Genomic DNA, 23,849 nt, shown 5'->3' with positions numbered 1-23,849 from the left:
AACAAATGTCTTTTCATATACCTGTTGGCAATTCATATGTCTTCTTGGGTAAAGTGTCTGTTCATGTCCTCTGCCCATTTTTTCCATTGGATTATATGTTTGTTGTTGAGTTGTATAAGTTCTGTCTGTATTTTGGATATTAGCCCTTTATAAGAGGTACTGTTTGCAAAGATCTTACCCTTTCAGTTGGTTGCCTTTTTGCTTCATTGATGGTTTCTTTTGCTGTACAGAATGGAAACCTAGTATTTTTGAAGCATAAAGGACTTTGGAAATAGTAGCTTATTTTACACCTGAGAAACTGAACCGTCAAAGTAAAATGAAAACTTAGTTCATTAAAATGTTCAGTGCTTGGCTTGCATGTACGCTGTAAGGCACTGTAGGGAGATAGAGATGACTAAGAGGGCTCCTACATGGTATTAACAAGGTACAAGGAAGAGTTTATAACAGAGATTCAAGCAAGTTACTGACTGATGGGGCTATGTGCTGCTCTTGAGTTTGTATGACATTTTTCTCCATATCTGTGCTGGGAAAAATAAAAAAGGAAACTGGAGATTGCTGATCAAGCCCAAAGGGTTTCACAGTAATTGCTTCCCAGATTTACTATTAAACTGGGAAGCAATATGGTTTTTACTTCAAATTCTGAATTCATGGGCTATTAGGATCATTGGCTATGTACTTCAAACTTTTAAAAATAATATTTAGGATTCTAACATTTTTTCCTAAGGAAATAGACATTTGTACACTATCACTAATTTTCTCCATCACAAGAAAGATTAAGATTCATGAATTAGGGAGAAAATAGTTTGCTTTCAATTAAAAAAAAAAAAAAAAGGCAAGCCTGACCACGCAGTGGTACAGTGGATAGAGTGTTGGCCTGGGATGCTGAGGACCCAGGTTTGAAACCCTGAGGTCGCTGGCTTGACGGAGAGCTCATTAGGTTTGAGTACAGGCTCACCAGCTTGAGTGAGGGTCCCTGGATTGAGCATGGGAACATAGACATGAGCCCATGGTCGCTGGCTTGAGCCCAAGGGTCCCTGGCTCGAAGCGCAAGGGCCTGGCTTGAGCAAGGGGTCTCTGGTTCAGCTGTATCCCCCCAGACCCCCTCACCCCCACCCCCATCAAGGCACATATGAGAAAGCAATCAATTAACAACTAAAATGCTGCATGAAAGAACTGATGCTTCTTATCTTTCTCCCTTCCTGTCTGTCCCTGTGTGTCCCCCACTGCTCTCTCTAGCAAAAATACAGCAATAAAATGAATGAAAATATGAAACCATCTGTGTCTGGGATGATAATGCCAACTTAGTGTTTGTTATAAACAGTACAATTTGTTCAAGTGCACTTTTAAAGGAGTGCACTGTGGCATGCACACAAAAAAGGAAAATAAATCCATTCTCCATTCACAGATCTTATGTGCAACATATGCAGCCTTATCAGTACAAACGTGATTATGTGGATATATGCAACTAATACTCACATGGCCCTGACAGGAAATTATTACAGGTGATCCCCAAATATATCATTCAGCACATGAACTATATCACCTTTATCTGTCACTCTGAAGGCAGTTCAGGCCCTTGTTACTTCTGTTACTTGGAACAATGCCATAGTCACTTCCGATCAGCTCCTGGTATTTGCCCATCCATTTTAGTCTTTGCTGTGTCAACAGATTATTTTTCCAACAATATAAGTTACATTTTCTTGCTAAAAAATTTCCCAAAGTAGGCACATCTTCAAAATACAGTTCCTTGAACTCCACGGCAATAGAGTAACCATAATTTTCTTATTTATTTATTTATTTATTTGGTATTTTTCTGAAGCTGGAAACGGGGAGACAGTCAGACTCCCGCATGCGCCTGACCGGGATCCACCTGGCACGCCCACCGGGGGCGATGCTCTGTCCATCTGGGGCGTCGCTCTGTCGCGACCAGAGCCATTCTAGCGCCTGGGGCAGAGGCCAAGGAGCCATCCCCAGCGCCCAGGCCATCTTTTTGCTCCAATGGAGCCTTGGCTGCAGGAGGGGAAGAGAGAGACAGAGAGGAAGGACAGGGGGAGGGGTGGAGAAGCAGATGGGCACCTCTCCTGTGTGCCCTGGCCGGGCATCGAACCCAGGATCTCCGCACGCCAGGCCGACGCTCTACCACTGAGCCAACCAGCCAGGGCAACCATAATTTTCTAACCTTCTCTCCCACACAATCTGAAAAATGCTTCCTCCCCTTTCCTATTGTAGTTTTCCCTGTCCTAGAAACCCCCTGCCAAGTCTCAGGGACAGCCCAGACCCATTAATCTCTGCCACAGTCATCATAATCTCTGCATCACATCTTTGCAGCAGCCCGTCAGTGAGCTTCTGGGAGGGTGAGTAGGATGTACATGGAGAAAGCCTTAACACTTTAACAAATATGCCGGTGCCTCGGTTAGAACTTAGATGTGAGGTGACCAGTAATAAGTTCTTTCACCTGGAAATCAAGAGTGTGAGCCCCCTCCTCTCCATTTCAGTGTAAAGCTTCATCAATAGTGACTTTCTGTTAGTTTGGGAAGCTCAGAGACCACCTGTAACTGTGTCCATTTATGGTGGGGAGGAGGAGACAGTAGACTTGAGGGGCTGTTGGAAGACAGAAAACCTCTTCCCTACCTTAAATTCAGGTCTTCTCTATTAACTTAGTATTTCTTGAGCGCCCACGTGTGCCAGATGCCAACAATATGAATGTTTTTACTTTCAAAAGGAAAAAAAGAATTATTGCAGTCCCTAAACCAATAAATAACTCACTAGAAAGTCAGAAACACCCTTCCCCCCACTCTGAAAGACAAGGGGATAGAGGGCCCTGGCAGTAATCTAAGTGGACATCCAAAGGCTAACGCTATTAGCAACTGTATCGAGGCGTTGTCCCCAGCTTTGCCCTACGCTAGGATGGAGAAGGCTCTTCCTACGTAACTATCCTCAAGTCCCGCGGAGGCCCCCTCCCCCGCAGCCGGGAATCGGTGTCAGCACGAGGCTGGCCCGCTCAGCGCCGTCTCTGGGCGTGTGCCCCCACCGCAGCTCCGCCGAGCCTCCGAGTCTCCTGCAAAGGGGGGCGGGGAGCCCCGGCGAGCAGCCCGCGTCTGCAGCTTCCTCTCCACGCCAGCGCCGCCAGCGCACAGCCCGGACGACGTGCGCCGAGCCCGTCCCCACGCCGCCGCGCGCCGGGCTCCCTGCCCAGCCAAGGTAACTTTTCTGCCTGCCAGAGTCGGGGGATCCTAGGGGGTCTCCAGTTCGCGGGGTGTGGAGGACGAGTCGGAGGATGAGCCGGAGGCCGAGGGCGAGGCTCGCGGGGCTGCGCCCCTGACGCGTGGCCCCCCGCGCCGCCGGGCCACCCGAGTCGCCAGAGCCCGGGTACGGCCGGGCCGCTCCGGGACCCCCGCCGCCCCGCCCTCTGGGACCCCAACCGGCTGAGCCTTGCGCCCCGGGAAGCGCCCGTTCCGCCCGCGCCGCGCTGCAGAATTTGCTGGGCCGGCGCGCGGAACCCGATCACTGGCCTCCGGCCTGGGGGGCTCTCCGTGGGAGCCCTCGCCGGAAAGGGCGACTCAGTCCCCGCGTCGTTTCTCGGTCAATTTGCCACAATCCCCCCCCCCCGTTCGGGGCGCCATGTTTTAAGTTACCCCTTGGGGTGGGGGCGAGGGCCAGGCGGGGAGGGTGGGGGACGGGGGCTGCGACACTGCGGCGCCGCTGGGGGCGGGTGGCCAGCTGGAGGGGCCCGTTCCCGGTGCGGTTGGGCTGCATGCGGGCTCGTTCTGCGTGCGCCCGCGGAGGTAAGGTGCGCTCCGCACAAAGCATCCCCGCCCGGGGGCGGGCCGGCGCTTTTATGTAACTTGTCTCCTTCCCCGAACTGGGGCATCGTCCCTCAGAGGGCGGCTGGGGCTGCAGCCCGGCTGGCGGGGGAGGAGGAGGGAACGTCCTACAGATGTTGCTATTGACCCGGGCACCTGCGGGGCCCCCTCCCCCGGCCTGAGTTCCCCTTTACCCCTGCGTGTGGAGGCCGTGACTGGCCTGCTGTGGCCGAGGGGCTAGGAGCGGCACGGCTCACCTGGCGCCCGCGGGACTGCGAGCTGCCCGGGGAGGTGTGTGCAGAGCTGCTCTGCGGCGGTGGCGGTGGGGAGGCCGGGGCTCCGGTCCGCTGGAGTCAAGTCTCAGCCAATTCCCGGCGAGGGTTTCCCGGCTCCTGCCGCGGGGGGCTTGCTTTCTCGGATTTCCCCTCTAATCTCGCCCCACTTCTTCCCTCCCCTCCCCCTTTCCCTTCTCTCTTCCACCCCCACCAAGTTCATGGCTTCTGCAATGCGGTGGGTGTGGTTACCTAGTAAATTGTAACTGGTCTTTTGCAGTGGGAGCGTTCTTTTCGGTTTTTATATTTACGGATCCAAAGTTTTCCAGGGTTTTCTCCATTTACATTGCTGGGTTAAAGTTGGGAAGAGATTGTTGCAGAGCAAATAGAATGATAAAGGAAACATGTGTTATTAATTACTCCTGGAGGCTGGGCTGAGAAATCCTGAGAGGGCCAGGCAGTCCTGCTAATGCAGTGCTTCCATTACGTGTTTAAGTTGGTGTTTCAGCTTTTTTACATTAGTCTTGTGGAATTGCTTTTGCAGATATCCTCTGTCCTCTTGGGGGGCCCATTTTTTGGCTCTCTGAAGCGACCAGGTGTGTTAGAGTTTTCTTTGCTGGCAATAACTTCCCTAGTAGAAAAGTCATCATGCCAAGTGTTAAAAATACTCTCTTTGAATTTCACACCAATTTTTAAAGTCTTAAAGAAACCCAAAGATAAAACTCTATTTATATCTAAGAGCCCTGAATGTAGCATCAATTACAACAAATTAAGCAGAAAAGCCCTATTAAGAAAATGGAGCACATCAAGCTTGAGTGAACTCTGGGGAATGGGAAGTGATTTGTATCTTGGCTCAGACAGGTTAAAAAAAACATGTTAATTTTGGTATCAAACTTTTGAAACTGTAGTTGGAGTAGTAAAGTTATTGTGAGGGAAAATAAATTCTAAAATGAGAACTGTGACTTAACTTAAGGAGGAATTGATAAAAATAAAATGGCGGAATACTAAATATAATGTCATTTGCATTATCGTTTTATGATGGCTTAGAAAAGGGAAATATACGATACACCAGTTACTGTATGAAGTTTACCTGGACATTACACTTCAGGCACATAGTTTTTTTGCAAAATAGAACATGTTTTATGAATGATGTATCAGTAACAAGAATGGTAGCCACTTTAATCTGTAAATCCCTTTTAGGTGAAATTTTGAGAAAGTATAGGTCAAAGGTCAGTATCTCTGAACTTTTACAATTTTTTTCTGCATAAAGGTGATTTAGGTAGGTTAAAAGCCATTTTGTCAGTTCTTATACAGTGCTTGGACTTCGGCCAACTTTGAATTCTGTTGCAATAGGAGATTTTTTTTTTATTAGATGCTGTTTTATATGTACATTGGTGTTTTGAAATTGGTCAAATGCATCAGGGGGCCACCGACGTGGATGAGAGGTAGAACCCTTCATATACTGAGAGATAGGATATCGCCACTATTTGGGGAATCCTTCTGCGTTTACTGTTTGTTGGAGGAAGTATGCCAAAACATGCTGTCCAGATTTTTCTTACATGAAAAATAGTAAACATTCATCTTTTAAGTTAGTGGTTTAAAAAAAGTCTTAAATTTTACAAATTAGAATTCATATTCTTTTCAGTAAACTAGAATTCTAAGAATTGGCTGAAAAACAAATACGTGTTGTTGTTTTTTTCCTGTGGGAATTTGACTCTAATGAAGAGAGAGAGAGAGAGGTGTTTTTAAAGTACTCTGCTACGCAGGTTATGGACACTTTCCATGGTCTCTTCCAAGTAACCAAGCACAGTTTTCCTTTGAATTTCAGCTTTATTATGACTTACTATAGAAATTATAGACTTACTATTGAATCAATTTATCTTTAGCACCACTTCATTTAGAGAGATCTTTAATGGTGCAATTGCTGCATTTATTTCTTTTAAGAGGCTAGCTAGCTGCTAATTTGTTGGGAATTCATTGGCCACTCCTGGAGGATTCTGCTGTCAGTGGATTTGCCTCAGCTGCAAAGAATTATGTGCTCACGAGAAAAAACTGGAGCAGTGAAGTCATTGCCCTGCCCAGTGTTGTGACGTCACTGTGGTTCAGAGGAAACAAGGGTGGGGCAGGCAAAACCTGATGGTCTGAAGCATCTTGCTGGCCTGAGAAATGAATGAGATTCTCCTTTCTCAAGTTCAGCCTTGTCATAAGGTATTGTGTGGAGAAGTGGAAGGTAGGCATGAATGAATGGGAAAATCTGTTTCATAGATCAAGGAAGAAAAGGGTTTGTGTTTTGTTTTGTTTTTTTGTATGCAATAGTAGAAATCATTGAGTATTCCTTTTATTGAGGAAAATAATTTTTAAAAGGGGCCATTTAAAAATTTTCTTAAAAATAAGAATGATGAATTTATATTTATATGTATTTCTACAAGTCTTTGTACCAAAATAGCATTCTTGCTAAATTCTTGGTTTATAGTATTAGTGTTGTCTTTTGACAGTATTTGATACCTATAATGATAGTTTCTTTTCTGGGTAGTCAGTGTTCTTTCTGATTTCTTTTTAAGTGATTGCAGTTGGCAATTGGGAAAAATGGAAAAAGCTGCAGATTTCACAAGTTTAGAAGATACCTGCAGTGATTTGGGGTCATCGATTTCGATTTAAGTTGTTTGTTCTATTTGCAAAATAGCTTGGATTTAGCATTTTAACCCCAACTTAGAATTTTAGTGCAAAGATGATCATAGACAATTTTTTTATCCAAATTAGTCATGAATAAATTATAAGAGAAAGTCTGAAATTCTGAAACTAATGTACATTTTATGTTTTTATTTCTGATTTTAATGCGATGAGAGAGTACAGAAAGGGAGAACCACAGAATAGCTGCAGCTTTCATTGACTTTTCTATACCGCCTTGGTAAGATGACTGTCATTTTTTCATGTGAGTGTGTTATGTATAGGAGCTCTGCCAGTTCTTACTTAACTGTGTAGCTATTCTAGAAAACATTACCAAAGCAAAGGGAATGGGGAAAAAAATGGGAAGAATGACACAAAAAGAGAAGTTGAAATTAGGTACCAGAACGGCAGAGCATTCAGTTGAAATGTCTTCCGTGCTGCATTTTTAGACCTTGCAATGATTGGTTAAATTGCACACTTTAGAACTGTAAGCTTCTATTAGCACCAAACCCCTAATTCTTTCGTAATTTGCAGTGCAGAGAAAAAAGCTGACAACTTAATTTTTAGATAGCTGACATTTTGATACATTGTTCTTATAGCCCTTTCTTACAAACTTAAAATGTATTAGATCTAGAAAACACTCACCTTATTTAAACTGCCTCATGTATTTGTTTTTCTCTCCAATTATATTGAGTGGCTTGATGTGAGTAGGAACTTATTTCTCTTGGAGTTTCATCCTCAAACTAAATACAGGTCTAAACACAGCATTGAGTAAATATTTAAGGAATTGAATGAAAAATGAGGCCTATAAGTGATTTACTCTTCACTACAAAAAACATTTGAAAAAGCTTTAAAAAGTATTGCCTCTGTTTAAAAATGAGCCTTACTGGACTCGTGCATGTAGTCATTAATATTTTTCTTAGTTTTTTCTCTTTCTTTGGTCCTATTTTGCTCAATCTCTCCACCCCCCCTTACCCAGCCCCCCTGCAGTCATTCTTTTTAATGGCATCATCCTCTTCAGAACAAGCTTGCTACTCTGTCCATAGTTGAAATTAGGTAGGTTCTTCAGGTTTTGCTAAATCAAAGAAGAGAAAAAAAGGATGGCTTTTTTTTTTTTTTTTTTTTTTTTTTTTGCAGGGAGGTCTGCAGGCCACCTGCTTCCTTCATGCCAGTTGTAATTGGTGTCATAGAGGACATCAGTGTGGAGGGACTGCTCAGAAGAGGAGGAGGGATCTGATTGGAGTGTGACAAGAGCTGAAAATGGTTTAGTGCTAGGCGATGATAATTGATCCTGATGGTGAACTAAAAAGAGAAAAATATTTTATAGGTGATCTTTCTACTTCATTTGTTTTTATATAGTATTTACGTTCTCAAACAGGGTTTTTTAAAAAGTTATTTTAATAACCATTATTTTTAAAACATTTTTTTCCACATTTTAACGTCTCTAGAATCGGAATATGTCTTACAGTTCCTCTTAGCCATGCAGCAGAGAGAAAGCTGGCAACTTAATTCATTGATTGGGAGCGTTCATCAAAAGTTGGAGAACTGGGGGTCAGCTGTTTGGAAGAAAATCTTGGCAACAGTAATGGAGCACTCATAAGAAATAGTGCATTATCACTGAAGAAAGATAGAAGATAGTGTGTTGTAACAGCAAAGACAACAGTTACTGAGTTCATATGCAGTTCAACAGAATTGGATTTGAACCTTATGAAGAATTTTTAGTGCAGGCAGTCCCCGGGTTATGAACGAGATAGGTTCTGTAGCAGGGTTTGGGAACCTATCTATAGCTTGCGAACCAGATGTGGCTCTTTTGATGGCTGCATCTGGCTCTCAGACAAATCTTTAATAAAAAAAAATAATAACGTTAAAAATATAAAACATTCTCATGTATTACATACAATCCATTCATTTCCTACCGCTCATGTTCATGGTCGTGAGTGGCTGGAGCCAATCACAGCTGTCCTCCAGGACAACACCAAATTTTTATTGGATAACGCATAAGGTACATGGGTCATTGTATGACTCTCATGGAATTACATTTTAAAATATTTGGTGTTCATGACTTTCTCAGCCAAAAAGGTTCCTGACTCCTGTTCTATAGATTTGTTCTTCAGTTGAATTTGTATATAAATTGAAACAGATACATTTAACTATTAAATGCAACTTAGATATTTGTCTTAATGTAGTATATATTTTTACCTTTCTGTACATATAAATACTTAAACATTTTCAAATACAACCTTAATCTTTGATGATGCAGAAAATGATGGACTTGTTGTATTAGAGTCAGGGTTTGAGTCTGCTATTAGAGTCAGTTTCTTGAAGTAGACATCAGGGAGGTTTGTACAGAGCTTTTTTTTTTTTTCTCTCATAAATGGCCTTGTAGCATCTCAGGCCTTTGGTAACTGTATGGTAAACTTTGGTGAACCTCTCTGTATCAGGATGTTGCTCCTTTAACTTTGTCAGTCCTACTTCAATGAGACAGAAAGTATCAGCTAACTCTTTTGTAGAAAACTTTTTCGATTCTGGAGTGTCTAGGTCCCTGTTTTCTTCCCTAAATGCTATCATCTGCTGCTCCAGTTCCATAAGGTCTTCATTGGTTAGTTCTTTGCCATGAGAGTTGAGTTACTCTTTGATATCATTTTCACTGATGCCCAACTGGAGTTGATTACCAAAAGCCCTTATGACACTCAGTTCCTAAGTATAAATTGCATGTAAGTCAAATGTTTGTAACTCCGGGGACTTGGTGTAGTCTTGGCCAATTAATTTTGTTTTCTTTTCTTTATGCACGCATGCCTAAATAAATCCAAAAGAGTAAACCTAAATAAACCTATAAAAGTTATTTAAAGAATTGGGAAATTAAAACTTCAATGTGTAAGTTATAGCTTAATTGGCAGAGTGCTGCATAATGTGTTATCACTTGCAATGAATGGTTTCATGAAATTTATGAAATATGATTTGTCATTTGGCTATGCAGATTTTCTCAGAAATGCTTTATAATGTTCATTGCTTATTTACGTGGCCTAGTTTATGCATTATTATGCCTCTTATGTGCTGTTCTTCATAGGAAAAATCTATTGAGCAATGTTCATTTTCCATTTTGACTTCTCCATTGTGGTCCTTGAAAGATGGTTGGACTTTGATAGAGATTAGTCATTGAGAAGACATTCCAGCAGTCAAGAAGCCTAAATTTAGCTGGAAAGCACCCTTTACCATGAGGAGTAGCAGATGAGTCTAAGGAGAGAGTTCGGGGCCTGAATGAAAGGTGTTGTACTGTATATAAGACTAAGGGATATTTTGAACTTCCTCAGTCATGGGGAGCTATTGATAGTAGTGCAGTCAGGAAGAAGAGTATTTATTTGGTGAGAAGTAGGATGTATTGGAAGAATAGGAGTCTGGAGACAGATTGTTTTTATTAATGGACTAATCCAAAAAATTTCAGAAATTGAATGTAATGATTTTTCCTCTCAATGACTGATATTTGGCAATTGACATATAGTTTAAGGGTCATATTTATAGTTGAAGATTACATATTACTTTTGAACTCTTTGGGATAGGAGATGAGATATGCAGAAGATGGAGAGATTTTTATTGTTATTTATCTTTCAAGTTAAAACATCATCATTATATCAGATATTAAAAATAATGCATGCCTGCTTTAAGTTCTAGTCTAACAATACTGAAAAACCAAAAAGAAGAAATCTCATCATCTAGAGAGAGCTACTGTTAATATTTTTGGCAATCATCCTCCTAAAACTATGACTCTGAATGGTGGAGGTACTGTAGTGGGTCTTGGAACCAGACAGACCTGAGTTGAACCCCCAGTCTTACTGTTTAATAGCTATGTGTCATAGGTCAAGACTCTTAGCTTTCTTGAGTCTGTTTGCTTATTTATAAAATGGCCATAATGCTTAAATCTCAAGGCTTTGAGGACTAAATGATATGAAACACGCAAAGGACTAAACATAGTAGCTAGGATATCACAAGTGCCTGTCAAATAGCTGTAGCTTTATTTTGTGTATGTATAGATTCATAGATAGGCACATAATAGTTTACATGAATAGATCTCTAGCTTTAAATATTTACTGGTTGTACCCAGCCATGCATTGCTGTGACTCAGTCTGGTTAAATGGAAAAGAAAGAAAAGAGCGCACATTTCTAATATGTTTAATTTCACAATGCTTGTGGGTATACAGTATTTTTTGTTGTTCCATTGTCTGTGCAGATATAGAGATTGTCTGGTTTGCTGAGTCTAGAACACGCAACATATAATTGTCCATGTGAGAAGCAATCTGTACGTAGATCTAAAAGTGCACAATTCTAAAGATTGGCCCTGAGCTTTGTTGATGGTGATTGCAAATGCCAATCGAATTGGGAATTGCAGTCTCTTAAATTGAAATGGCATATCCGTTGGAATCATAGTAATACAAGGAATGAGGACATCTTCACCTTTGAAAGGTCCTGTCAAGATTGTTGCTTCTAGGACGTTGCTCATTAGTTTTTTTACTACCGACTGCGTGCCACTGCAAATCTTTGGCTGGTTGATATTTCACAATACGATAATTGGCATGCTGATTTTCAATTGCAATACATGTGGTGGCATCCCTGGTGGATCAAGTGAATTCAAAAATTCTGTTGGATAATTAACCACTTCATCTGCTTCCACAACAGTGTCGACGGACTTGTATGTGACTGCCTCGCTTTGAATGTTAGACTGAAAGACTGAATAATATTAAGTTTGTAGACGTCTTTGTTCCTGGCCACAAGAATAGCTCGTTCACTCAGCCAATCGTGATTCTTATAATTGGTTTGAATATTGGGAAATACTTTTTCAACCAATTCTTCTTTTGACATCACTAAATTACAGAAGTTATGAGGCAATGATATTTGTCCTGAGGTCAGATCAACCAGCACCTTTCCATTCCCAGTCCAGCAACTGATGTGAGAATATCGCAGCTGATTGATCGTTTTGCAGCTGGCCACGCATATTTGTAGTTAATTTTAACATCTTTACGTGTCGCCACAAAGTAGAGTATTTCAGGCAAGCATTTATTTCATCCGTTGGTGTTGATCAAGGAATTACAGGTAATATTTGCCTGAAATCTCCTGCAAGCAATATTAATGCGTTCCCAAATGGTCTGATGTTTCCATGCAAATCTTGCAATGATCGATCAAGAGCCTCTAGCAATTTTTTGTGTGCCATTTTGCATTCATCCCAAACAGTAAGTTTGCATTTCTGCAATACTTTTCCCATGCTGGATGCTTTGGGAATGTTGCACGTGGGAGTTTCAATGAATTGCATGTTCAATGGCAATTTCAAAGCGGAATGAGCAGTTCTTCCACCTGGTAGCAATGTTGCAGCTATTCTGGATGACACAAGAACTAGGGTTATGTCATTTTGGGATCGAATTGCTGCCAGAATCAATTTAATTAGGAACGTTTTACCAGTTCCTCCTGGCGCATCTAAGAAGAAGATTTCTCCAACCCCATTATTGACAGTTTGCATTATTTGATCATAAATGCCTTTTTGCTCAAGTGTTAGCTTAGGAATATTTGATTGCACATACGACAAAAGATCACCCGTGTTGTAGTTTTGTTCACGACACAATTCTACATCAAACGAAGCAGCAGCAGATCGATTTGGTGATGGCATTCCCAATTGATTGAGAACTGTGGTCACAATTTCACAAATCTTCGATCATTAGCAACGCTTCGTTGTAGATTTCTGCTGTGAAATCCACGTTCTTATTAGAATTTTCCTTGCATATTCGACGGAAAATATCTTCAGCCACGTGTGATTTATATTTCTCCCATAACTCTTTTGGAGCTGAAGGAGAGCAGGCGGTCAATATGATTGCAAACAATGCACGAATTTGATTTGGATGTGCCGTGTTGCACGCGTCATTAATGCATACATCCCAATGTCGATCATTCTACAATAAATTCAGAGCTTGACATGCACTGCAGAAAGTGGCGTGTATAATGCCGTTGACAATTCTCAATTGCTAGAAAGATGTTGGACCGGGCACATTTACCAACAGCATGCGAAGAAAGAAGCATTCATCTTGATTGGGATGCACAGTGTACAGTCTGCCTATCGTAGTTTCTTTGAATATGCCAGGTTGTCTGTCGACTTGCTCTCCTTGTTTGCGTCATTCAAATGATTTTCTACTCGCATTCCAGATGTAATATGTAGGCACTTCCAAATACAGCAGTGTTTTCGCAAACACGTCATTTTGACATAACGTTGTAGCAGTGGATTCAGGGCTATTTGTTGCACATTTGCAGCTGTGAAATAAACTATACTCACAAAATGAATGCTATGGTAAACAACACAACTCAATTCCAACTCAATGTCACACGAAATAATTAAATCAAAATGAAAATAAATCGAAATCTATGAAAATTCAATTTAACAATGCAATTGGAAACATTGAAATGGAATCATAAAATTGGAAAATTGGAAATTGTAAATGGATTGTAAATCGGAAACATTGAATGGAATCGTAAAATATTTAGCATAGCGTGTGTTACTTTTACATCCAACAGATGGCACTGTTTTTCAAAAAAGGCATGTTTTTACCTGTCACAGGTGTGACATCTATATGATAGTAGGTATATAAAAATGGGTGTATTCGAATGCAACGTTGTGTCAAAATTTCAAAGCAATCAGTGAAGAACTTTCGAAGATTTAAGATTTTGAACAAATGAACATTTACATTTTTATTTATGTAGATGTAACCTTTTCTTATGTCATGGGAAGCCTTTTCATATATGCAAATGTATATCTACATTGTTATTTTTAATGGGGAATACTTTGAGTCCTGTCCAGTACTGGTGAAGAATCATTACCACCTTAACGATAATGATTATTAGAAGCCTTGTCATCTAGCCCCTCCTCCTCCCAATACTTACTGCTACACTTTTCATCATTGTCTTATAGTGCACACATCATAGGACTGTGGTGAGACAGGACAGTAAGCAAAATTAAAATCTCTGATGATAATTGTATATATCTCACTGATGTATGTGCATATTTAGTTTTAACAAACTAAAACAACTAGCCTGTAGCCCTACATTTTCTGACTTCCGAACTTAAACTTTAATGCAGAGTCTGTTCACAGAGGGCGAGGACTGACCTTCCCCAGCACTGTCTGACCTTGAGGTCCCGGGTGCTCACTGTCTTCACATACATGTCCCAGCATGCCCCAAAGGGCAGCAGACACCACAGCCTGAACTAAACTCTTGAGTTCAGAGTTAAGACACTTCAGAGTCTGGGATCATTTGGATGGTGTGGGGGCATTAAGCTTCCAGGGATAGAAGAAGTTAAGCTTCCCTTGGTCATATTCTGAATTCAAACCTTCTTTGTTCTCACCAGTAGAGTTAACAAATCAGAGCACAGATTCTATGCAGATTCTCCAGAGATGCGAACCACTCAGTTATTGGAAGGCACGTGGTTTTGACTGGTCTTAGGTTTACTTGAAATCCAGTCTTATTTTCCCTATATTTATGTGGTTGAGGAAAATAACTTTATGATCCTAAGGGGGTGCTAACTGGAGTAGTGCTCCTAGACTTCTGTTAGGTCAGGCCATTATGGAGTCTGGGAGCCTAAGGATGGACCTGTGAATTGTTTGCTTTTATGTAACTTGTATCTATTGATCACATCACAGAGATAATAGAGAGTTTTGGGAATTTCAATACAGAGAATTCTTGATTTTTGTCTACTTTGTCCCATAATTTTGTGCTGTTAGGTGATTACTTTTATTAACTTTAAGAGGAATACTTTTATTGGGCCAAGTGTAGGGTTGGAACATTAGAAGTTGACTAATGTGTCTGCTCAAGACATTTGGAAAGTTTTCCCTTTGATTTTTGAAGTCTAGATAGCAGTAATTCATGGGGAGGAGCTGTTCTGTAGGACAAAGAAAACATGAGTTAGAGAAAATAGAGGTGGAAACATCAGCAAATCTTCAGCTAGGTGGCTTTGGACAAGTTACTCCACTTCCCTGGAAGTGAAGTGGTCCCCCAGCTGTGAAGTGGTAATGATGGTGCCAACCTTAAGGTTGAAGTAAGACCTACATATTCAAATACATCTGGAGTGGAGTGTAACAAGAGCAGGCCCAAGGTGAATGTTTTCTTGTTGCTTACTTTGCTGTGCCTACGCACTTGTTGTGTGTAAGAAGTGGAGACTCCAACGATAAATCCTCATTTATGTCATTCTGTTCACAAATTCCATAATCCAAAAGACCTTCAATGAGAATATGGAAGTTTGTCTATTTTTAAACTCCAAATAGCAATAATAGAAGTTTGCAAAGAATTAGCCACAGTGGTTTTTAAATTTTCATATGCAATAGAATCACCTGGGGAATTATTACAAAAGAATTTCTAGGGACCTAACCACAGTTCTCATTTAATAGGGCTGGAGTTGGGTCAAGGCATCGTATGTCCAACAAGTACTTCAGTAGATTTTGTTACAAGTGGTTCCTGGACCAAATTTTGAGATGTTCTGTCTTATGGGATCTTGTTGTAATTACCTTTTAGTTTACTGGCTCTTGTCTGGTATACATTTAATCTGGAAAGATAATGAACTGTAAATAAAGAGTACTAATTTTTGAGAGAATATTTACTATAAAGGAAATGATCCTGACCTTGGACTGAGGAAATCTGGTTTTAATATGGCTGGTTCATTAATTACCACTTTTGTGGCCTTGGGAAGTTTTGTAAAATTTAAAAGGTAAAGAATCAACTAGGATTTAAGCACAGCTTTATTATCTATTAAAGAGGAATGATCGTCACCTAATGGTCAGGAGTATTAAATGAGAATCTGAATGAAAATATGTACATGGCTTTTGATATATCTTTGGATGGAGTTAGTTTTACTTTGTTATGATTGATAACAGAAAAATGGAATAATATCAGCTAGTAAAGAAAAGATGCTTTTTTGGGTGAATGTGATTCTTCTTCTGATCAAGTAATACTGAGCTATTTGGGTCTTGCAGACATTCCAAAGATATGAAGTGCTTAACTTATATTTGCAAAACTTAAAGTAATTAAATAAGCTCTGTTTTCCTTAAAGATGTTACTATTTTAGTGATATATAGATGATAAATGGTCAGATTAGATTATGGACTCTTCTAATTAGCATATTTTTCTATGCTCATATCTAAGAAGGTGACACATATAGGGGAAACAAAACAAGGCCAAAGAACCCATCCTTGAGCAAGGGTACAGGAGCATAGCCTCGCCAGGCCTGCGGGAACCAAGGTTTGCAGCATGACGCACAAGATGGCTCCTCCTGCTGGGGTGGAGCAAAAGCCCAGAACAGGCAGAGTCCTGTGTCTGAGTGAGGGCATGCAGCCCCACCCGGGCCATGGAGCCAAGGCTTGCAGCCGACCCGCAAGCAGGCTCCTCCCGCAGGGGTGGGGCGAAAGCCCGGAATCAGGCAGACACCTGCAGCTGAGCAAAGGTGCTCACTTCTGCCCTCAGGGCCAAGGCTTGCGGCTTGGCATGGTGCATAACCCCTCCCTCAGGGGCGGGGCAAAGGCCAAGGCCACCAAGGCTTGTACACCCAAGCACATGATCAAAGCCCCACCCATGAAGGAGAGGCGGAAACCACAGCAACAGCCCCAGAGGACTGGCACCAGCAACCCCCATACCCGAACGCCCTAGGCAGCAGCAGCAGAGGGGGTGGCGGGCCTGCAGACAGACCACACCTAGGGAACACAGAGGCCACACCCAGGGAACTCCAGTGGCCAAAACCTTCTTTTACACAGACAAAATGGGAAGGCAGAAAATGCAACACAAATGAATCAAGAGAAATCCCAGAAAAGGACCTGAATGAGTCAGATATAACCAAATTACTGGATGAAGAGTTTAAAATAACGATTGTTAGGATGCTCAAAGACCTTAGAACAATAGATGGTCATTATGAACACCTAAATAAAGAGATAGCAAATATAAAAAAGGACATTGAAATAATAAAAAAGAATCAGAAATGACAAATACAATATCAGAAATAACACAATGGAAGGAATTAAAAGCAGGATGGATGAAGCTGAGAATCGAATCAGCAAGTTAGAGGACAAGATAAATGAAGGCACAGAAACAGAGCAGAAAAAAGAAAAGAGACTCAAAGAGTCTGAGGAAACTCTAAGACAGCTCTGGAACAACATGAAGAGAAATAGCATCCGCATCATAGGGCTTCCTGAAGAAGAAGAGAAAGAACAAGGGATAGAGACTTTGTTCAAACATATCATAGCTGAAAACTTCCTAAATTAAGGCAGGAAAACATTTCACAAGTTCAAGAAGCACAGAGAGCTCCATTAAAGAGAAACCCAAAGAAATCTACACCAAGACACATCATAATTAAAATACCAAAGCTAAGTGATAAAGAGAAAATATTAAAAGCTGCTAGAGAAAAAAAGGCTATCACCTACAAAGGAGCCCCCATAAGGATGACTGCCGACTTCTCAACAGAAACACTTGAGGCCAGAAGGGAATGGCTGGCAAGAAATATTCAAGGTAATGCAGAAAAAGAGCCTACAACCAAGACTACTTTATCCAGCAAGGCTATCATTTAAAATTGAAGGAGAAATAAAAAGCTTTCCAGACCAAAAAATAAAAATAAAAAAATAAATCAAGGAATTTACTACAACCAAACCAATATTGCAAGAAATGCTAAGGGGCCTGTTGTAAATAGATCAAAGGGGAAAAAGAATATAGCAAAGGAGGAATACAGTTTTAAAAAATAAAATGGCAATAAACAATTACATATCAATAATAATCTTAAATGTTAATGGATTAAATGATCCAATCAAAAGACATAGAGTAGTTTTGTGGATAAGGAAACAAGATCCATACATATGCTGTCTACAAGAGACACACCTTAAAACAAAAGATGCGCATAGACTGAAGATAAAAGGATGGAAAAAAAAATTTCACACAAATAGAAATGAAAAAAAAAAAACTGGGGTAGCAATACTTATATAAGACAAAATGGACTTTAAAACAAAGGGTATAGTATGAGATAAAGAAGGTCATTACATAATGACAAAGGGAGCAATCCAACAGGAAGATATAACCGTTATAAATATCTACGCACCTAATATAGGAACACCTAAATATATAAAACAAACTTTGATGGATTTAAAGGGTGAGATCAACAGCAATACTATAATAGTAGGGGATTTCAATACCCCACTAACATCACTAGATAGATCCTCAAGAAAGAAAATTAACACAGAAACAGCAGACTTAAAGGACACACTACATCAACTGGATTTAATATATATCTTCATACCTTTCACCCTAAAGCAGCAGAATATACATTCTTTTCAAGTGCTCATGGTACATTCTCTAGGATAGACCACATGTTAGGGCACAAAAGCGGTCTCAACAAATTTAAGAAGATTGAAATCATATCAAGCACTTTCTCTGATCACAATGGCATGAAACTAGAAATCACAACAAAAACTGAAAAATACTCAAACACTTGGAAACTAAAGAGCATGTTATTAAATAATGAATGGGTTAACAATGAGATCAAAGAAGAAATAAAAAAATTTCTAGAAACGAATGACAATGAGCATACAACAACTCAAAATTTATGGGACAGAGCAAAAGCAGTACTGAGAGAGAAGTTCATAGCATTACAGGCATACCTTAAGAAGCTAGAAAAACCTCAAATAAACAACTTAATCCTGCATCTAAAACAACTAGAAAAAGAACAGCAAATAAAGCCCAGAGGTGGTAGAAGGAAGGAAATAATAAAGATCAGAGCAGAAATAAATGACATAGAGGCTAAAGAAACAATACAGAAGATCAATGAAACAAGGAGCTGGTTCTTTGAAAAGGTAAACAAGATCGATGAACCTTTAGCCAGACTCACCAAGAAAGAAAGAGGACTCAAATAAATAAAATTAGAAATGAGAGTGGGGAAATAACAACTGACACAACAGAAATACAAAGGATCGTAAGAAAATACTATGAAGAACTGTATGCCAAAAATATTAGACAAACTCAATGAAATGGACAAATTTCTTGAAACATATAAACTTTTAAAAATCAATCTAGAAGAATCAGAAAATCTAAACAGACTGATTACAACAAATGAGATCAAAACAGTTATCAAAATACTTCCAACAAACAAAAGCCCAGGGCCAGATGGCTTCACAAATGAATTCTACCAAATATTGAAAGAACTAACTCCTATTCTTCTCAAGCAAAAGAATGAAACTGGACTACAGTTTGTCCCCCTGTACTAATATTAACTCAAAATGGATCAAAGATCTAAACATAAGAACTGAAACAATTAAGTACATAGAAGAAGACATAGGTACTAAACTCATGGACCTGGGTTTTAAAGAGCATTTTATGCATTTGACTCCAAAGGCAAGAGAAATGAAGGCAAAAATTAATGAATGGGACTACATCAGACTAAGAAGTTTTTGCTCAGCAAGAGAAACTGACAACAAAATAAACAGACAGCCAACTAAATGGGAAATGATATTTTCAAACAACAGCTCAGATAAGGGCCTAATATCCAAAATATACAAAGAACTTATAAAACTCAACAACAAACAAACAAACAATCCAATAAAAAAATGGGAAGAGGACATGAACAGACACTTCTCCCAGGAAGAAATACAAATGGCCAACAGATACATGAAAAGATGCTCATCTTCTTTAGTTATTAGAGAAATATAAATCAAACCTGCAATGAGATACCAACTCACACCTGTTAGATTAACTATTATTAACAAGACAGGTAATAGCAAATGTTGGAGAGGCTGTGGAGAAAAAGGAACCCTCACACACTGTTGGTGGGAATGTAAAGTAGTACAACCATTATGGAAGAAAGTATGGTGGTTCCTCAAAAAACTGAATATAGAACTACCTTATGACCCAGCAATCCCTCTACTGGGTATATACCCCCAAAACTCAGAAACATTGATATGTAAAGACACATATAGCCCCATGTTCACTGCAGCATTGTTGACAGTGGCCAGGACATGGAAACAACCGAAAAACCCTTCAATAGATGACTGGATAAAGAAGATGTGGCACATATACACTATGGAATACTACTCAGCCATAAGAAATGATGACATCGGATCATTTATAGCAAAATGGTGGGATCCTGATAACATTATACAAAGTGAAATAAGTAAATCAGAAAAAAACAGGAACTACATTATTCCATACGTAGGTGGGACATAAAAGTGAGACTAAGAGACATTGATAAGAGTGTGGTGGTTACGAGGGGAGTGGGGAGAGGGAGAGGAAAAAGGGGAGGGGGAAGGGCACAAAGAAAACTAGATAGAAGGTGACAGAGGACAATTTGACTTTGGGTGATGGGTATGCAACATAATTGAACGACAAGATAACCTGGATATGTTCTCTTTGAATATATGTATCCTGATTTATTGATGTCGCCCATTAAAAAAATAAAATTATTATTAAAAAAATTCAAGTGGAAGGAAGATTTCTAAGCTCCTTTCATGAGGCAAGCATAATTCTGATTCCAAAACCAGGCAAAGACAACACAAAAAAAGAATATTATAAGCCAATATCCCTGATGAATCTAGATGCTAAAATCCTCAACAAAATATTAGTCAACCGGATCCAGCAATATATGAAAAAAATCATACACCATGATAAAATGGGATTTATTCTGGGGAGGCAAGGCTGGTACAATATTTGCAAATCAATCATGTGACTCATCACATAAACAAAAGGAAGGAGAAAAAAACACATGATAATTTCAATAGATGTAGAAAAAGCATTTGATAAAATCCAGCACCCATTTATGATCAAAACTCTCAGCAAAGTGGGAATACAGAGAACACACCTCAACATGATAAAGGCCACCTATGACAAACCCATAGCTAATATCATAATCAATGGTCAAAAATTAAAAGCAATCCCCTTAAGATCAGGAACAAGGCAGGGGTGCCCCCTTTCACCACTCTTATTCAACATAGTTCTGGAAGTCCTAGCCACAGCAATCAGACAAGAAGAAGAAATAAAAGCCATCCAAATTGGAAAAGAAGAAGTAAAACTATCATTATTTGCAGATGATATGATATTGTATATAGAAAACCCTAAAGTCTCAGTCAAAAAACTACTGGACCTGATAAATGAATTCAGCAAGGTGGTAGGATATAAAATTAATACTCAGAAATCAGAGGCATTTTTATACACCAACAATGAACTGTCAGAAAGAGAAATGAAGGAAACAATCCCCTTCACTATTGCAACAAAAAAAAATAAAGTACCTAGGAGTAAATTTAACCAAGGGAATTAAAGACTTGTATTCAGAAAATTATAAAGCATTGATAAAAGAAATCAAGGAAGATACAAACAAGTGGAAGCATATACCGTGCTCATAGTTAGGAAGAATAAACATCATTAACATGTCTATATTACCCAAATGCAATTTATAAATTCAATGCAATACCAATTAAAATACAAATGACATACTTCAAAGATATAGAACAACTATTCAAAGATATAGAACAAGTAACCAAAAAAGAACATGAATAGCCTCAGTAATCTTGAAAAAGAAAAATAAAGTGGGAGGTATCACACTTCCTGATTTCTAGTTATACTACAAGGCCATTGTACTCAAAACAGCTTGTTATTGGCATAAGAACAGGCATATAGATCAATGGAACAGAACAGAGAACCCAGAAATAAACCCACACCTTTATGGACAAGTGATATTTGACAAAGGAGGGAAGAGCATATATTGGAGTAAAGACAGCCTCTTCAACAAATGGTATTGGGAAACTTGGACAGCTACCTGCAAAAAAATGAAACTAGACCAGCAACTTACACCATTTACAAAAATAAACTCAAAATGGATAAAAGACTTAAATGTAAGCCATGAAACCATAAGCATCTTAAAAGAAAACATAGGCAGTTAGCTATCCCGACATCTCTCGCAGCAATATATTGGCTGATTTATCTCCACGAGTAAGGGAAATAAAAGACAGGATAAACAAATGGGACTATATCAAACTAAAAAGCTTTTGCACAACTAAAGACAATAAGAATAGAATAAAAAGACAAAGTACACAATGGGAGAGAACATATTCGACAATAAGTCTGATAAGGGGTTAATAACCAAAAATTATAAAGAACTTGTAAAACTAAACACCAGGAAGATAAACAGTCCAATCAAAAAATGGGCAAAAGAAATGAATAGACACGTCTCCAAAGAGGACATACAGATGGCCAATAGGCATATGAAAAAATGCTCAACATCACTAATCATTAGAGAAATGCAAATTAAAACCACAATGAGATATCATCTCACACCAGTCAGAATGGCGCTCATCAACAAAACAACACAGAATAAGTGCTGGCGAGGATGTGGAGAAAAGGGAACCCTCCTGTACTGCTGGTGGGAATGCAGACTGGTGCAGCTACTGTGGAAAACAGTATGGAGATTCCTCAAAAAATTAAAAATCAAACTGCTTTTTGACTCAGCTATCCCACTGTTAGGAATATACCCCAAGAACACCATAGCACTATTTGAAAAGGGGAAATGCACCTCCATGTTTATGGCACCACCATTGTTCACAATAGTGAAGATCTAGAAATAGCCCAAGAGTCCATCAGTGGACGAGTGGATTAAAAAGCAATGGTACATAATATACAATGGATACTATGGGGCCATGGAATAGAAGGAAATCTTACTTTTTGCGACAACATGGATGGACCTGGAAACTATTATGTTAAGTGAAATAGCCAGACAGAAAAAGAAAAATATCATATGACCTCACTCATTTGAGGAATCCAATGTACAATGTGAACTGAAGAACGGAATTGAGACAGAGGAGAGATCCAAGGGAGCAGAGGAAAAGAGGACAGAGGGAAAGGGGATGATAGGATGGGATAAACCTGAAGGGAAGGGGGGGTGCTACCGGGAGGGGGGAGAGGGAGATTTTGAGGGGAATACAGGGGAGGGGGGATGCATTTGGGGCAACACTAGAATCTATGTAAATATAATTAAAATCAATAAAAAAAGATTTTGTACCCAATAATGTTAATTTTCTGTGGAATTTCAATGTTTTAATTAAAACATTTTCATATCAATAAAAGTGCTCATTTTATCAAGAAAAAAAATACATTTTCTATTTTGTTGTTCAGTTTCTTGTACTATCTATCCCTCATAGAGGTGGACTTCTCATGAAACTAATGAAACTTGTACTTCAGTTGAATTTGTAACTTTCTAATCGTTTCCTTAGATGCAGATGGGTAAAGTTTCAGTGCTTACAAAACTGTGTCTGCCTCTGATCCCAGCGCACATTAAGCTGCAACTCTAGTTAATCAGAATCCAGAACTTTGTGTCCCAACTCATCTTTTTGAAGTATCTCTTGGGTATACATGAGAGTCATGTTCAAAGCCATGAGTTTACTTATGACTTGACTAAAACAAGTCGCTAAACCTCTGAGAGACATAAACTCAAGTATAAATGTACAGAACAACCCCGTTCTATTTGCTACAGAATTACCGTGATATGAAAGAACTTTCTGAACTTTGAAGATGAGTATGATAATAATCGACAGTATTTAGGGCATTAAGGTGGCAAACATTTAGGGGAAGGAACAACACCTTTGATATCGTTCATGCTCTGACAATTGTACCTTCATAATGGAGTATATCCTGAGTACTTACTAAGTGCCAGCCCTGTGTGGGTACCGGTGACAGCATGGTGAACCACATGAACCATAGAGCCTACTGTCATGGGACTCCCTGTCACCCAGTGCACAGAGATTAGAAATTGCCTGCTTGGTGGTCGCAGTCACTATGACATACGCTGTGATAGGGCAGCTGGGGCACAAAATGAGCCCCAGACCCTGGGGTGTGCAGTCATGGGCGGAGGGGTCCAACCTGAGATCTGGAGGTGGCACATGATGGAGAAAGGAGGAGGCCTGAAAGGTCTTGGGGAAGCCAGAGGGGAGGTTTTTGAAGTGACTGAGCAGCATGTACAAAGGCCAAAGGAAAGGAGCTCGGTCACTGCGAGCAGTTGAAAGCACTGCATCTGGCTAAGGAGCGGGACGCATCGGGGCCGTGGGGCCAGGGTGGGATCTGAGGTCCCGGT

At 39.9% G+C, this 23,849-nt stretch overlaps 1 protein-coding gene across 4 annotated transcripts in view; it reads left to right on the top strand.

The window, feature by feature from the left end:
* Positions 1-23,849, top strand: part of EPB41L3 (erythrocyte membrane protein band 4.1 like 3) — a 272,467-nt gene that overhangs the window by 93,710 nt on the left and 154,908 nt on the right. The window contains exon 1 of one of the 4 annotated variants that reach the window (XM_066353281.1): positions 3,036-3,201. The exons of the other annotated variants lie outside the window; for them this stretch is intronic. The gene's annotated coding sequence lies outside the window, so the exon portion shown is untranslated. Of the gene's footprint in view, positions 1-3,035; positions 3,202-23,849 lie in introns of those variants that run through there. 4 annotated transcript variants of the gene reach the window in all.

This window comes from Saccopteryx leptura, chromosome 11, assembly GCF_036850995.1.
Source record: "Saccopteryx leptura isolate mSacLep1 chromosome 11, mSacLep1_pri_phased_curated, whole genome shotgun sequence".
NCBI lineage: Eukaryota > Metazoa > Chordata > Mammalia > Chiroptera > Emballonuridae > Saccopteryx > Saccopteryx leptura.
The sequence above is the reverse complement of the archived record's forward strand: the minus strand, read 5'-3'. Positions and strand labels throughout refer to the sequence as shown.